This window comes from Rattus norvegicus, chromosome 3 (genome assembly GCF_021556685.1).
Source record: "Rattus norvegicus strain SHRSP/BbbUtx chromosome 3, alternate assembly SHRSP_T2T, whole genome shotgun sequence".
Taxonomy (NCBI): domain Eukaryota; kingdom Metazoa; phylum Chordata; class Mammalia; order Rodentia; family Muridae; genus Rattus; species Rattus norvegicus.
In genome coordinates this window covers 140,680,736-140,695,568 of record NC_141536.1, presented here as the reverse complement: position 1 = coordinate 140,695,568, position 14,833 = coordinate 140,680,736, and the positions used below count along the sequence as shown (strand labels likewise).

The 14,833-nt window shown below is 41.9% G+C and overlaps 1 protein-coding gene across 7 annotated transcripts in view; it reads right to left on the bottom strand.

The window, feature by feature from the left end:
- The window catches only part of Csnk2a1 (casein kinase 2 alpha 1), a 46,817-nt gene extending 33,806 nt beyond the window's left edge, over positions 1-13,011 (bottom strand). For 4 of the 7 annotated variants that reach the window (NM_001429692.1, NM_053824.3, NM_001429688.1 and 1 more), the window contains 1 exon segment: positions 12,904-13,011. The gene's annotated coding sequence lies outside the window, so the exon portion shown is untranslated. 7 annotated transcript variants of the gene reach the window in all.
- Between the last annotated feature and the right edge of the window lie 1,822 nt (positions 13,012-14,833).

Genomic DNA, 14,833 nt, shown 5'->3' with positions numbered 1-14,833 from the left:
TTAAAGGTATTGCACCCCACACCTACCCCTTTATTATATTTTCTTAACAATTTTTATTCTGTATGAGTGTTTCCCTGGATATATGTGCACCATATGCACCCAAGTTTGACTTCCAGGACCTACATGGAAGAAGGAAAGAGCCACCAGGGCTCATGTGCCTCCCTCATCCTCACAGTAAACAGATGGATGTAATTAGAAAGAAAGAAGTGGGCTTGCTTGGCCAGGTGTGGCATTACATTCCTTTAATTCCAGCACTTGGGTGGCAGAGGTAGGTGGATCTCTTTTCAAGGTTAGCCTGGAATTCAGAGTGAGTTTCAAGATAGCCAGGGCTATCTGAGAGCCCCCCCACAACCCCGTCTCAAACAAAACAAACAAACAAGATTAATAAAACCAACAACTAAATTTTGAGAGTTCCCTGGATTTCTTTGACCTTCAAATCTCAAAGTTTCAACTGAATACTGAACTAAGAAAACTTCCTATTCAAAACAAATTTTCTCTGGTTCTACTAAGGGTCTGATTTTAGGATATAATATTTATAAAGCTATAGATGTAGCTCAGTGATAGAACAAATATATATGGATCTGGGATGATACCCAGATACCTCCCTAAAAAAATTACTTTAAAGTTGGGCATGATGGCAAGACTACAAGACAGTCAGGACTACAAAGTAAGGCCTAACTTCATAAAGGTTCACAATAACACAACTTACTGACGGAGGGACCCTACAGGGTATTTATCGTTAGATTACAATTCTAGCATACAAATGTGCCTTCTGCTCTTAGTCCTAACTAAAAGATATACGGTATTAATGCTTGAAAAGAAAACACAGAAGTAGGGGTTGGGGATTTAGCTCAGTGGTAGAGCACTTGCCTAGGAAGCGCAAGGCCCTGGGTTCGGTCCCCAGCTCCAAAAAAAAAGAACCGGAAAACACAGAAGTATCTGTAACATAAAACAAACTTATGGGGGTTGGGAATTTGGCTCAGTGGCAGAGCGCTTGCCTAGGAAGCGCAAGGCCCTGGGTTCGGTCCCCAGCTCCGAAAAAAAGAACCAAAAAAAAAAAAAAAAAAAACTTAAACCAAGTTATTCTGTTACCCTAAAGACATAACTGATGGTCAGAAAAATCATTATCTGTATATTTTATCTTCTGTTCAGACAGCAGAGGCAAAATGAGTCTTAGTGTGAAACTTGATCCCATTGACCACCATTCTCTGGAGCCTAGGGACAGAAAACTAAAGTAGAACTCAGCACTTACATCTGCAATATCACTGTTATCATTTGAATGTCTCTGGAACTCATTGTGGAATGAAATGCATACTCTCAGGTTCAGAGGTTAAATAACCTCTGCTCCCTCCCTCTATTCTAAGAACACTAAATAGAAAGGAACAGGTGGGAAGTCTATTTAAGATTTAAATATATTTTTTATACTAAATTCAATACCAGGTCCTTAAATTCTACAAACTGACTGCTTTGTTGTTGTTTTGCTTTTTTTTTTTTTTTAAAGATGGGGTCTCACCTGGCCTGAAGCTCTCTATGTAAACCAGGCTGGCTTTAAACCAAGATTTTCCTGCCTCTGCTGCTTCCTGAGTACTAGGTACAAAGCGATTTTTTTTTAACAGCTACCAAAACACTGTCCTGTTGCGGAGAGGGGTGTCCTGTAATCCCAGCACTGGGGAGGCAAAGGCAGGCAGAATCTAGGAGTACAAGCCCAATCCTGGTCTATAAAGTGAGGTCTAGGCCAACCAGGGATACATAGTGAGATTGTCTCAAAAAAGAAAACAAACAAACAAACAAACAAACAAAAAACACACAAGTAAAAAAAAAAACAAGTAAAACCCTAAAACTACTACCTTGAGCTACATGAGATGTAAGGTGAGGTGGAGATGGGGTGGTTCTGAGGTGAGAGAAGCTTTTTTTTTTTCCGGAGCTGGGGACCGAACCCAGGGCCTTGCGCTTCCTAGGCAAGTGCTCTACCACTGAGCTAAATCCCCAACCCGAGAGAAGCTTTTTTTTTCTTTTTTTTTTTTTTTTATTAACTTGAGTATTTCTTATATACATTTCGAGTGTTATTCCCTTTCCCGGTTTCCGGGCAAACATCCCCCTCCCCCCTCCCCTTCCTTATGGGTGTTCCCCTCCCAACGCCCCCCCCCCAGAGAAGCTTTTAACACAAAGTCTTCACTTTAAAAATGTACAAGTTATCTTGCAACAAATTTTCAAGAAACTGTCCTATATGATGGTAGAAACAAAAGCCATGAACACAACTACACTTAACTAAACAAGAACCTAGGTAGCAGCCAGTGGATACTGAAGTTCTTTAGGAATAATACCTGAATAGTCTTTAGTACATCAAAAATGTGGAATGCTGTATTTTGGGAGGAAAACTGTCCAGAAAGACAATGCATTAAAATTCCACTGAAAAATTAACTATGCCAGTCTGATTTATAGTGCGTGGTTCAGTGGATAAAGGCACCTGTAGCATAACAAACTGAACTCAATCCCTGGGTACCACACAGCATATCCCAAATGTTGTTCTCTAACCTCCATTCAAACACCATTGCACAAGTATGCATCCATACAAAAGAGTCAACAAAAATGGGTCAAAGGTGTATGTACCTCAGTAACAGAATACCTATACTGAATGTGTGTGTGTGTGTGTGTGTGTGTGCGTGCAGCAGCAGGTGCCTGGTGGTATGCATCCAATCTAATCTAGGGTTTGGAGGCTGAGGCAGGAGGATCTCAGTACATTCCAGGCCAGCCAGAACTATATAAAAAGTCCACTCAAAAACAAGCCAGGTGTCGTGGCACATGCCTTTCATCCCAGAACTCAAGAGGCAGAGGCAGTTCATCTCTGAGTTTGAGGGCATCCTTGTGTATATAATGGGACAGTCAGGACTGCAAAAACAAAACACTCAGAATAAAAACAGATTCATGCCAAGAGATGATTGCACACACTACCCAGAACTTGAGAGGCAAAAGCAGGCAGATCCCTGGGTTCAAGGCCAGGCTTGTCTATAGAACCAATTCCAGGACAGTTAGGGCTACAAAGAGTAACTCTTGTCTTGAAAAACCAACCAACCAACCAACCCCCAAAACATAGAAAGAAACAAGAGAGACAGGGATATGGAAAGGATGCTATAAAGCCTCCATAGTAGAATACAGTACAATTCCTCTGTCCTCCTAGGACACCTACACTCGCCTGCACATACCCTCATATAGACAAACAGATATAATTAAAAAAAAAACTTTTTAAAAGAAAATGATACTTCTTAAATGTGTCTACAGATGAACAAACTTAGAACTTTTCCTAGTCTGAAACAAGATGAACTCAATCTAGAGGTAAGGGAATCCTAGAGCTTGGAAAATTGCAAGAGGAAGAATCTTAGATCTGTCAAAACTAGACAACATATACTGGACCCAGGTAACTAAAGCAATCACACACTGAGTGTGACTTAACATATTCTCACCTAAACTAGTTCAGCACCTTATTCGACCAGCAGGCCACAGCAGAAACAAGATGTACAAGCCAAAAGTTTCTTTAACAAGTAAGAACTCTTGGCATCCAAAAATGAAAACCAAGAAGGGTATAGCAATATTAGCAATGACATGATATTAGTGGTGACTTCATTAATAATCTTTAAAAAGAATCCTCTGAGGTATAGGGCACAAACTCCATTTTACAGATGAAGAAACTGGAGATTAATAAGTCATTCCCACGGTGTTACTACTTCAGCTGCAGAGGTGACAAAACCAAAGCTTGAGAAGTTGATCCTCAACTCTCCAGAAGTAGAGGTTCTTCCTACAAGCCCCCTAGTGAACCCACCGCCCAGCGATTTCTGCTAATTCTAAATCTCATTCTCCCCTATCCAATTCCAGCTGTCTTACAAATTATACCCAGGGCACATAGTAAGTTCCCTGTAGCATCAACAATAAATTAAGCCTAGACACAGTATATTTATTATGACAAATGCCAGCCAATTGTGAAGTTGAGGGTAAGGGTACCTAGAGGGCCTTAGTATAGTACCTGCCAGAATTATAGTAAGCCTTTGGGGACTACTGAATAAATATGACTAGTCCAAATGGCTCCTTTGATTAAAAAAAAAAAAAAAAGACAAATTTCTAATAAACCAGCCCTCCCCGTTTTAGAGGGAGTATCTTTCTTGAGACAGGACCTACCATGTAGCCTAGATTGGCCTGTATCTCAGGTCCTACAGCTTAAGCTTTTGTCAGTGCTGTGTTCATAGGCACAAACCACCATAGATTATCTTCTGCTCATGGAAGCCATGAGATGCCCTCAAACTGGAGTTACAGATAGTAGTGAGCCACTATGTGTGTGCTGGGAAATGAACTCAGGCCCTCTAGAAAAGTAGCCACTGTTTTTAACTGCTGATCCATCTCTCCAGGCCACCTATCCTCCCTGCACCTTGAGGTGAGATCTCTGTGTAGCCTCTGGAACTCAGAGATCAACCAGCCTCTGACTCCTAAGTGTGGGGATTAGAGGCACCACCACCACCACCTGGCTCCTACCCATTCTTTTTTAACAGGATGATTTTCTTAAGATTTACAGAACATTAATGAGACAGCTAAATTGAGAAATGCCCATTAGAGCATTAGTCATAACTAGAAAAATTCCAAGCGCTCACTTTTCTAAGCAGACTAAAATGTTTCCAGCTAATAAAAACTCAAAAAACCCAGTGCTAAAAGAACAAAGGGTATTTGAGACCTGACACATAAAAATTATAAAAGATTCCTCTACCCAGGATACTAATCCTAAAATCTTACCACTATTTTTTCATGTAAGAAAACACCATCATCAAAAATGTAAAAAGCGCTTACCCACCATAGCAACTGTTGTTAAGTAGGTTTTGTTTTTTAAATCTAAGGATAAAGACCAAGAATTTGCAAAAGCCAATAGAACACCACTCCTGGCTTAATTTTGCAATGTTGTGATTATCTATCACCTCAAATGTAAAAGAATCAATCCTTTATTTCTATAACATGTTTGGTCAACAACTGTTGAATTTTATCTGGAACAAAATATTTAAATATTTGCTAGGAATTAACAGTTCTTTATATTCTATAGGGAAAAAAATCCCAGCTGTTTATTTTTCTAAGCAGACTAAAATGTTTCAGCTAATAAAAACAACTTAGAAAAGCTCCTAAGACCACAGTGTTAAAAGAGCAGATACAATAGGGGCATTTGAGAAGTGACACAAATAAAATGGCCTATCAGCCCATTACTGGGAGATGGAGAAACAAAGCAGAAAGAAGCTCAAGGTCATCCTCTGCTACAATGAACTAGAGACTAGCCTGGGCTACAAGAGATATGCAAAGCAAACAAAAAAAAATCAACCAAACAACCAAACAAGTGGAAGGAATGTGGAACAAGGTGCCACAAACCTTTAATCCTAGCCCTCGGGGCAGAGGCGGGCAGATCTCTCAGATCAGTCAGGTACATAGAGAGATTTTTGTCTCAAAAACACAGTAACATTCATCTATAATCCAAGCAGCTGCCACTTTTTCTTAATGGGGTATAGCTGTTAGGCTGCATGAAGCCCTGGGTTCGATCCCCAGTGGCACATAAGCCAGGATTGGTGAAAAATTTTAATTTAATAATTTAATAAAATTTAATAAAAATTTTAATTCCAGCACATTCAAGACCCCATCACAAAACAAACAAAGGAAAGAATGGATGAATGAGTTAGAAAATAATAAGAGAACAAACCAACTGGCCAGTGGTTTGTGCCCGATTTCCTGCACTCAAAAGGCAGCAGCAGCAGGACTGCCATGAGTCCGAGGTCAGCTTGGTCTACATAGTGAAACCATACAACAAATAAACACAAAAGCTGTTGCCTACATTCTCTCTAGTCCTGCCTACCCCTGGTGTGGAGTTGGGTGTGGGTATCCATTATTTAACAATTAAAAGCCATGCCACTTTGAAATCCTCCATCTCAGGAACCAAAAACCTTTCAGGCTTAAGCAGTCAACACTGTTCTTGTGCAAGATACATGGCCCTGGTCACCCAGTGAATTGTGACAACCAAAGAAGGAATAAATCCAGCTGGCTTTTTTTTTTTTGGTGGTGGTGGGGTTTGGAGACGGGTTTCTCTGTTCAGCATTAGCTGTCCTGGAACTTACTATGTAGACCAAGCTGGCCTTGAACTCTCAAGACATCTACCCACCTCTGCATGCCAATTACTAGGGTTGAATCCGCGTGCCACCATATAATTTTATATAAAAAATATAATTTTATAATGATGTAATTATATAATATTAAATTATACTATATATATTTTATATTATATAACTATCAGGTATAACAAGCATTATTAATTCTTGCTGAAAATCCTAAGCCCTTAGCAAATTCAATGGCAGTTCACATCAGATCTAAGTTTCAGCAACTAAATATTTACACACAAGCTGTCAAGTTATATAAACTTGATACGTTATAAACAGTTACTATACTGGGCATACATGTTCAACTGTTAATATAGTCCCTCAATTAATCGTCACAAAGAAGCAGGCAGAAAGAACTAACTATATATAGTCCCAGGTGTTTTATTATAGTGCTCAGAGAATACAGTTCCAAAGCCATGACTACTGCCTCAACCAGGATTCTTTGTCTAGTTCTAGAGATGTATGTTACCCTTTAGAAGATAATGCTCCTTACTGTAAAGTCTAAAAACCAAACCTAAGCAGGTAACCTCAAAAGTCCCTCATATCTTAAAATTTATTTTGTCAGCTGCATTCAATGATTCCAACTTGAACACACTATTGAAGAACAAAGCCAAGCAGAGCATGGTGGATCGCATGTGTAGCATTAGCACTTGGAGGTCTGATGCAGGGGAACCATTGAGAGTTACAGGAAAATCTGGGCTAAAGAGTAAGATCCCCACCCATAATCTGGGCTGAAAAATAAGATCCTTTCTCTTGCACACTCACACGCGCGCACACACACCATAAGCTATAAACTACATTTTGTAATTATGATTGCTAAATCTAACCTCAAAAACAGAAAATAATAGTTACAACTTAGAGCCGAATGTAAAAGAATAGACCACAGTGTGTCTCATTAATTCACTGAAATGTGCATTCTATTTCTATCTCTTCTAATATACAGGGTTATCTTTTTACAGACATGGGCAACTATCAACTTATAATGATCCTACCAAAGTGATTCAGCACTAGAACCAGCATTTTCGCAGATTATCTACTCCCTTCTTCATACTGCATCTAAGTTCACTCAGGAAAAGAATATTTAAACACCAAGGGCTTGAGAGATGACTGAGTTGTTAAGAGGACTCCAGTTCAATCTTCAGCACAAACATGGTAGCTTACTACCATCTAGAACTCTCTCCAGTTCTAGTAGAACCAACACCCTGTCTGGTCCCCGTGGACACTAGACACACTTGTGGCACATAGACACATGTACAGGCAAAACACACAATTTAATCAAGCACAAGGCATAAAGTCCACTCCACACCATTATTCTATGAATAATCTTTGCTGCCTTTGTTCTCTAGAAATCAACCACACCAACATTATGAAATAAAGCTAGCAAAAGCCAATGTAAAGTTTTCGATTGTTGCTGTAACAAATTACTACAACAAACTTTCCCAATTGTTCCTGTAACAAATTACCAACAAACTGTAAGTCAGAAGCAGAGTAGACTTAACTGTTATCTTGTTGAGAGTCCAACTAGGCCAAACTCAAAGTATCAGCCAGCTGTTTTTCTTGCTGGCAGCTCTGAGGAATCTGCTCTGTGCCCATTCAGGTTGTTGGTTTAATTCCTATGGTTGGTTGTACAAATGGAGGTCTGGCTCCTTTGACAGCGGTCAGCCGGAGCTCCCTTTGCTATACAAGGCTGCTCTGCTGTATTCACAATTTCCCTGTTGCCAGATCCCAGAAAGACAGAATGGAGTCCTTAAATTCTTTGCTTAAAAAACTAATTAATTTACATAAGCTAGGCTGGCCTCAAATTCAGACTCATTTGTTTTTCTGCTGGGACTAGGGTGTAGGCTACCATATCCAGCAGGTTCATTGCTTTTTAAAGACCCACTCCAAGGGAAAAAACAAGACAGAATAAAAGTCTGTACATCGGGCTGGAGAGATGGCTCAGTGGTTAAGAGCACTGACTGCTCTTCCAGAGGTCCTGAGTTCAATTCCCAGCAACCACATGGTGGCTCACAACCATCTGTAATGAGATCTGATGCCCTTTTCTGGTGTGTCTGAAGACAGCTACGGTATACTTCTACATAATTACATAATAAATAAATAAATAAATAAATAAATAAATAAATAAATAAATATTAAAAAAAAGTCTGTACATCAGTGGCTCTTTTTTTTTTTTTGGTTCTTTTTTTTTTTCGGAGCTGGGGACCGAACCCAGGGCCTTGCACTTCCTAGGCAAGCGCTCTACCACTGAGCTAAATCCCCAACCCCACATCAGTGGCTCTCAACCTGTGGGTCATGGCATTTTGGTGCTTGAATGACCCTTTCACAGGGGTTGCATATCAGATACTTACAATTCATAACAGTAGCAAAATTACAGTTATGAAGTAGCAAAAATTTTATAGTTGGCTCACCAGAACACAAGGAACTGTATTAAAAGGTCACAGCATTATGAAGGTTTAAACTGTGGTATTACATAGTCTCTTCGGCCATATAACAACATTCTAGAGATGAGGGATCCAACATTTTAGTGGGGTCATTTTGTCTTCAAAGATTTACATTGTGCTACTCACAAAACACATTCATCCTATACCAAGTTAAGTCCCCAACATCTCAAACTACTATATCAACCTCAAGTCCAAAAGTCTCATCTAATACTTCCAGTTTTAAAAGAAAAGCCGGAATCTCAGCCAGGAGTGGTGATATACAACTTCAAACCCAGCACTTAGCAGGCAGAAACAGGAAGATGGACAAGTTCCAAGCCAGACTGGTATAGTGAATTTCTAGCTAGCAAGAGATACACAGCAAAATTCTACCTTAAAACAAAAACCAACAACAAAATCTCTTCACTTAATTTAGGTATAAAATGTTCTGGGTCACAGTATATTAACTAAAACATCTGGAACATAAATGTAAGAAAACACACCCAAAGTGACTCCATTTCATTGCCCATAGAAAATCCTCTGCTGTTTTGAGTTCCAATCCTCTAGGCTCTTGGTTCCACTTGAGATGCACAGGTATACAAACACCCAACTTTATGAAAAGCAGCACTATTTCAGAGAGTTCAACAATCCTTTTTATTTTCTCCTACTTCTTTCAGTGGATCTAGCATTGTTCCTGTAGGCATAAAATTATAAAGAATATATAATAATGGGGCTTTCATGAATTTCACAGGGGTCCACTCTCTTTAAAAGATATTCACAATTAAAGCAAATTGAACCTTCAACATTTTGCTAGAACATCTAAGCTTAAAAAACAAATGCACAAAACAAAAATAAACCCCTAAGTTTATTTGCACATACACTTGCAAACTCTGCCTTCCATAATGGCACAATTTCAGCTAATGGATACAATTTCAGCTAAGCCTGCTGGCCAGTCATCTCTTGTCAGTTTGCAGTTATGTATAACTCACCATCTCAACCTTCACTAGCAAAGTCATTAACATCCACATTCCTACTAACAATCTGTTCTAGGTCTTTTCTATCGTACTACTCAAAATTCTTCCAACCTCCTCCCACTGCCACTTCTATGTTTAGGTAATACAACACCCTACTCCTGGTACCAAAACCTATTCTATTGTTCTGCTACCATATCACCAACAATGTAGTGATTTATATTATCACAAATTTATTACCTTATGATTCCTATAAGTTGTAAATTGGGTAAGCCTGGTCAGGTTAGTATCTCAAGGCCAAAACTCAAGTTGTCTGCAAAGCTGTTGGCTTGCTAAAAACTCCACAGAAAAATCTTGGCATTCAGGTCCATATCTTTACTGTCAGATAGTTGAGGCTGCCCACATTTCATCTCATATTCTCTTTTCAGCCTTCTCTAAAAAAACATCTAATAGAGTCCCTCTCATGCTTTAAATTTCCCTGATTTTTCCCATCTACCCATCTCTGATTCCAGCTGGTAAAAGTACTCTGATTTTAAGTATCCATGTGATCAATCTATGACTAAGCCAGGATCCAGGCTAATTTCCTACTTTAAGATTTTTGGAGTTTGGAGAGATCTCAGTGTATAAGCTTAAGTACTGCTCTTTCACAGGACCCGAGTTCTATTCCTAGGATCCCCACCAGGCAGCTTATATCTACCTGTAACTCCAGCTGCAGAAGACCCAATACCTTTTTCTAGGCTTTATGGGCACCCACATATATATAATTTAAAATAAAATATTAAAAAGTCTAAACATTAATTACATCTGCAAAGTCCTTTTCTACTGTATATCAATATATTTATAGATTATGTATGGACACTGATGTAGGTTGGGTATAACCTGCCTGTGTGTTATAAGTCCAAACCTCATGTTAAGTTTTTAAATCCAATTTCTAAGAAAGCCTTCCCTTTAAATGACTTTATGATGCAAAAATGTCATGTTCAGGGCTGGTAAAGTGCTTGCTTTGCAAACATAAAGACCTAAGCTCGATCTTCAGCATCCAGGGGCAAAAACCCCAGCATAGGTGGGAAGCAGAAACAAGAGGATCCCAGGGGCTGGCTAGCTGACCCCTCTAGCTAAACTATGGAATTCCAGACCTAGTGAGACACTATCAGTAAAAGAAAATAAGGTAGTGGGGGCCGAAAACATAGCCTGGTACCTAAGAGTGGGTACTGCTCTTGTAGAGGATGATGAATGTTCAGTTCACACCACCCACATTGGGCAGGTCACAAATGCCTGTAATTTCAGCTCTAAAGTCTCTAAACCTCTTCTGGCCTCCTAGGCCACCAGCACTTATGTGCACATACCCCCACACAGATACATAATTTTAAAAAGATGGAAAGCAACTGAGTAGGACACCTGACATTCACCTCTGGCTTTCATATTCACCCAGTCCAAAATACACACATGCACGCGCGCGCGCACACACACACAGGAATGCATATGCACACATGAAATGTTATGTTCAGGGATAAAGTCAGTACCAAGGAACTGGGTATGGGTATGGTGGATCGCACCTGTAATTCCAATACTTCTGAAGGACTGAGACAGGCGGACTCTAGACCATACTAGACTACAGGAGTCCTTGCCTAAAAACACAAAAGCAAGTATATAGCAACAAAGAGCAGAAGAACCAAAAGCATAAGGTGGAAATGTTGCCACTTGGTTCTTGCCACTTAGTTACCCAACTTCCATTTAACCCAGAAACTGGTCCACCATCCTCCTTAAGTATCTGCTTTTCTGTTGTTTTCCGTAAAAGCCAAAATAAAGTAGGTATGGTATGCTTAGTTTGTTGCAAAGAAAAGTTGCCAACGAGTAACCTAACTTTGCAACTATTAATTAAACTAATCTAATATCCAAACCTTTCCTTCTTTCAAGTTACATATGCTCCTATATTAACAAACTAAGGGCAAATATTTCAAAGTCAGAGAAGGACAAGCTTGCCCTGGTAGGACTGCAGATGAACTTTTCAAGACGGTATATAGGGGAGGTAGTATATGTCCGGGACTTTTAGCCTCAGGTCTAATAAGCAAGTATAACCTGCTGATTTGTAGTAACTAGAAAGACGATTGCTGAAGTGACCCGTAACAGTAAACTATCTAGATGAGAGAAATTCCGAAGTATCAATTAGCCCCTTTAGTAGCAAATCAGACTTACTGAGCACTTACTGTCTGCTACACACTCCAGGAAACACTTGATACAAATTGTACAATCCTTAACAAACTTACAAACTAGGAAACACTACCATCTTAGAAGGAGGAAAACAAGGTCTACAGCAGGCTGCTAAGTCAGTAGTTCTGATATTTAAGAACCTAGAGAAGTTTAGTTCATTGTCACTGGCCTATACCGCCAGGCATTCAACAAAATAAGGTCTTCAACCCTCTGGGGGTTCTGGGAAGGGATCTTCCCTTCCTAATTTGGTTTTCATTTCTTCTCCCCTATGCCCCTTCCAAAAGAATTTAACAGTTACAAGAGAATCGATTCTACTCCAAATAACCTGTCACCTTTTCACAACTTTCTTCCCCCACAAAAGCAAAAAATCAAGACAGCAATTCTCCCAACTCTTGACTTTGCTTCCCAAAACAAACTGCAGAAGTCTCATCCATCACCGACCTAATAATATAGATCTGTTCCAACACTGCAAAAATCAAACAAATTCAAAAGTCCTCTTCTTTCAAAAGGTCACTAACATGTATACTCTCAGCCAACCTTTCTTCTTCTACATACCTCTCCTCCTCCACCCAGGTTCCCAAGGAGCCCTCAAGCCCAACTCCACCCGTTCGGCCCTAATTCGTGCTTCCCTCTCCCTTCCCCTCCAACAACCCCACCCCGAGCCCCCCTCCACCTAGCACCGGGTCTGCAGGTAGGAAGTTCAGCCCCGCCCAGAGGAATCATAGCAAGGCCCATCTCGCGGCTGCCCCGCGCAACGGGAGGCCGTACTCTCTCGGTGCGCTTCCCCAGTGAAGCGTCCGCGCGCGGCCCCCAGCTCCCTTCCCCCTTCGGCCACCCCACCTCCAAGTTGTCCCTTAGTCTCCGCCCAGTCCAGCCTCCCTCCTGCAAGAAACTGAAGTCTGACAGCCAGCTTCCACCCTCACACCAGCCGGTCCCTCTGCCTCGCTTTGCGCCTTCTCAGGCGGCCAGGATGGACTGCAGGGGCCTCGGCTGCTGTGTGCGGCGAGGGGGGTAGGGAAAGGCGACAGGCCGCTAGGGAGACGGCTGAGAGCGTGCGGGGCGACCGCGCCCTGCTGCCTTGACCTGGGCTCACCCGCGCGCCCCGATGACCTCGGCCCGCGGTTCCCACGGTACCTGCGGTGGAAGCGGCAGCGGCACTAGCCGCGCTCCCCTATCCTCACACAGACAATATGGCGGCGGCGGAGGAGGAGACACACGGCTCGGCCGCCAGCCGCAGGGACCAGAGCGAGGCTGCAGCCTCCGCTGCCGGAAGCGGAAGCCCCCTCCCAATCAGAGGCGGGGCGGAGCCGGAAAAGGCGGTGCCGCCCCGCCCTCGGAGGCTCTGACTGAGCGGGGCCCCGCCGTCTTGTTCTGTGTCATCTGAGAGCGTTCGGTAATTGACTTGGAAGCAGAATGGAATGTTCATCGTAAAGTTTAATAGAATTCTAACAGAGAAGCGCATTTAAGTCAGAACCTGTAATAGGTGACTAGACGAAACATAAACGTCCCATCAAGCAAACGATGGTTTGACACTGCCGAAGATGGCGTGTTTCCTGCACTACGCCTAGCCAGAGAGCGACCAGCCTGCTAGTCCCGAAGCATGCGCGACCTTTCGCGCGAAGCATCCTGGGAGCTGAAGTCTCTCTTGCCCGGACCCCTAGTCTAGGTTTAGGTTTCCAGCAGCACTTTTTTTCCACCCTCAAACTTGGAGTTTAGACTAACGAAAGTTGGGTATCGTAGAGGCCGTGACTCTAGAGTTTAGAGTCTAGGAAAAGGTGGTAATAACCTTCTAGAGAACAAGGCCCAATTCCTTCTATGGAATCCTACCCAGAATTGCCAATTCAGAATACCATAGTGTTTTCCACCTTTCAATCTACCCTCATCCTCACTCTTTTTGGGCCCATTTCCTACTCCAAACAGACACGGGGCAGTTTTCTGCTATGCATACTGGATTATGTTCTCCTTTTGTTCAAATTTCTCCTGTGGATTCTCAAAATTCTCTCTTGGCTTTATACTCAATACCCCCCCCCCCCAAAAAAAAAAAAAAAAAAAAAAAAAAAAAAAAAAAAAAACTTGGCCAGATTTCTTCCCTTCTTTCTAGTCCCTTGCCTTCTCTAAAGTTCCTGATGTTTCCATTCACTAAGACTGCGAATAACCCCGCAACTTGACAGTATCACCTCCCTTTCTTTGAACTGCTACAATTACCTTGTGAATTGAATAACTTGTATGCATTTGTCGGGGTGGGGGGGCGTGTTTTCTTCTAAGGACCTGCTTTCCAACACACCACAACTTAGCAGCAGGAGGTCTCTAACTGATCTCCTTCATCAGACTGTGAGCCTCCCTAGTAAACAGGGGCTACTGCTGAAAACTATTCAGTGTTGGCCTCACCTCTGGTAGGGCAGAGGTGTGAGGGCTGAAACAAGGGTGAGGAGGCTGGGTTATTTCTGTACCAGCCATTATCCCCAGCTGCCTCAGAATAACTGTCTATTCAGGGATAGGCTTTCCACCCTCTCCAGCCCCACTTTCACAGTTTGTCAGCTGACTGGCACCTCTGCTCCCAAAGAGACACTCCTGCCCCCACCATGACATGGGAATGATGGTGGATTGCAGTATGTACTGATGGCTTTAGAGAGGTGGCAGCTACCTTTTACAGGCCACTCCCAGTCTGTTATATTTGATCCCAATTACCTTGAGTATCCACAATTATCTGGGTGTCTGAGAAGCCACTCTCTTCTCTAATCCTCAGTTTTCCCATCTGGGCACTGAAGTGGTTAAAAAAGGAGACCCCAAGGTTGCCCAGCTGGGCCTGGTGATGTATGCTTCTAGTGGCAGTACATGGAAGGACTGTGGAGTCAGGGGATTAGCAGTTTGAGGCCAGCCTGGTGTGCTTGAGACCAGTCACAAACTAGAGGTCTGTGTCTGGGGGTGTAGCTCAGTGGGTACAGTGTTTGCATAGAGTTTTCTCAGTTTAATTCAATAAATTGAATTTGATAATCCTGGACTGCAATCCCAGCTCTTGGCTGGCCTGAGGCCAGTCTGAGATACATCAGATCCTGCGTCCAAA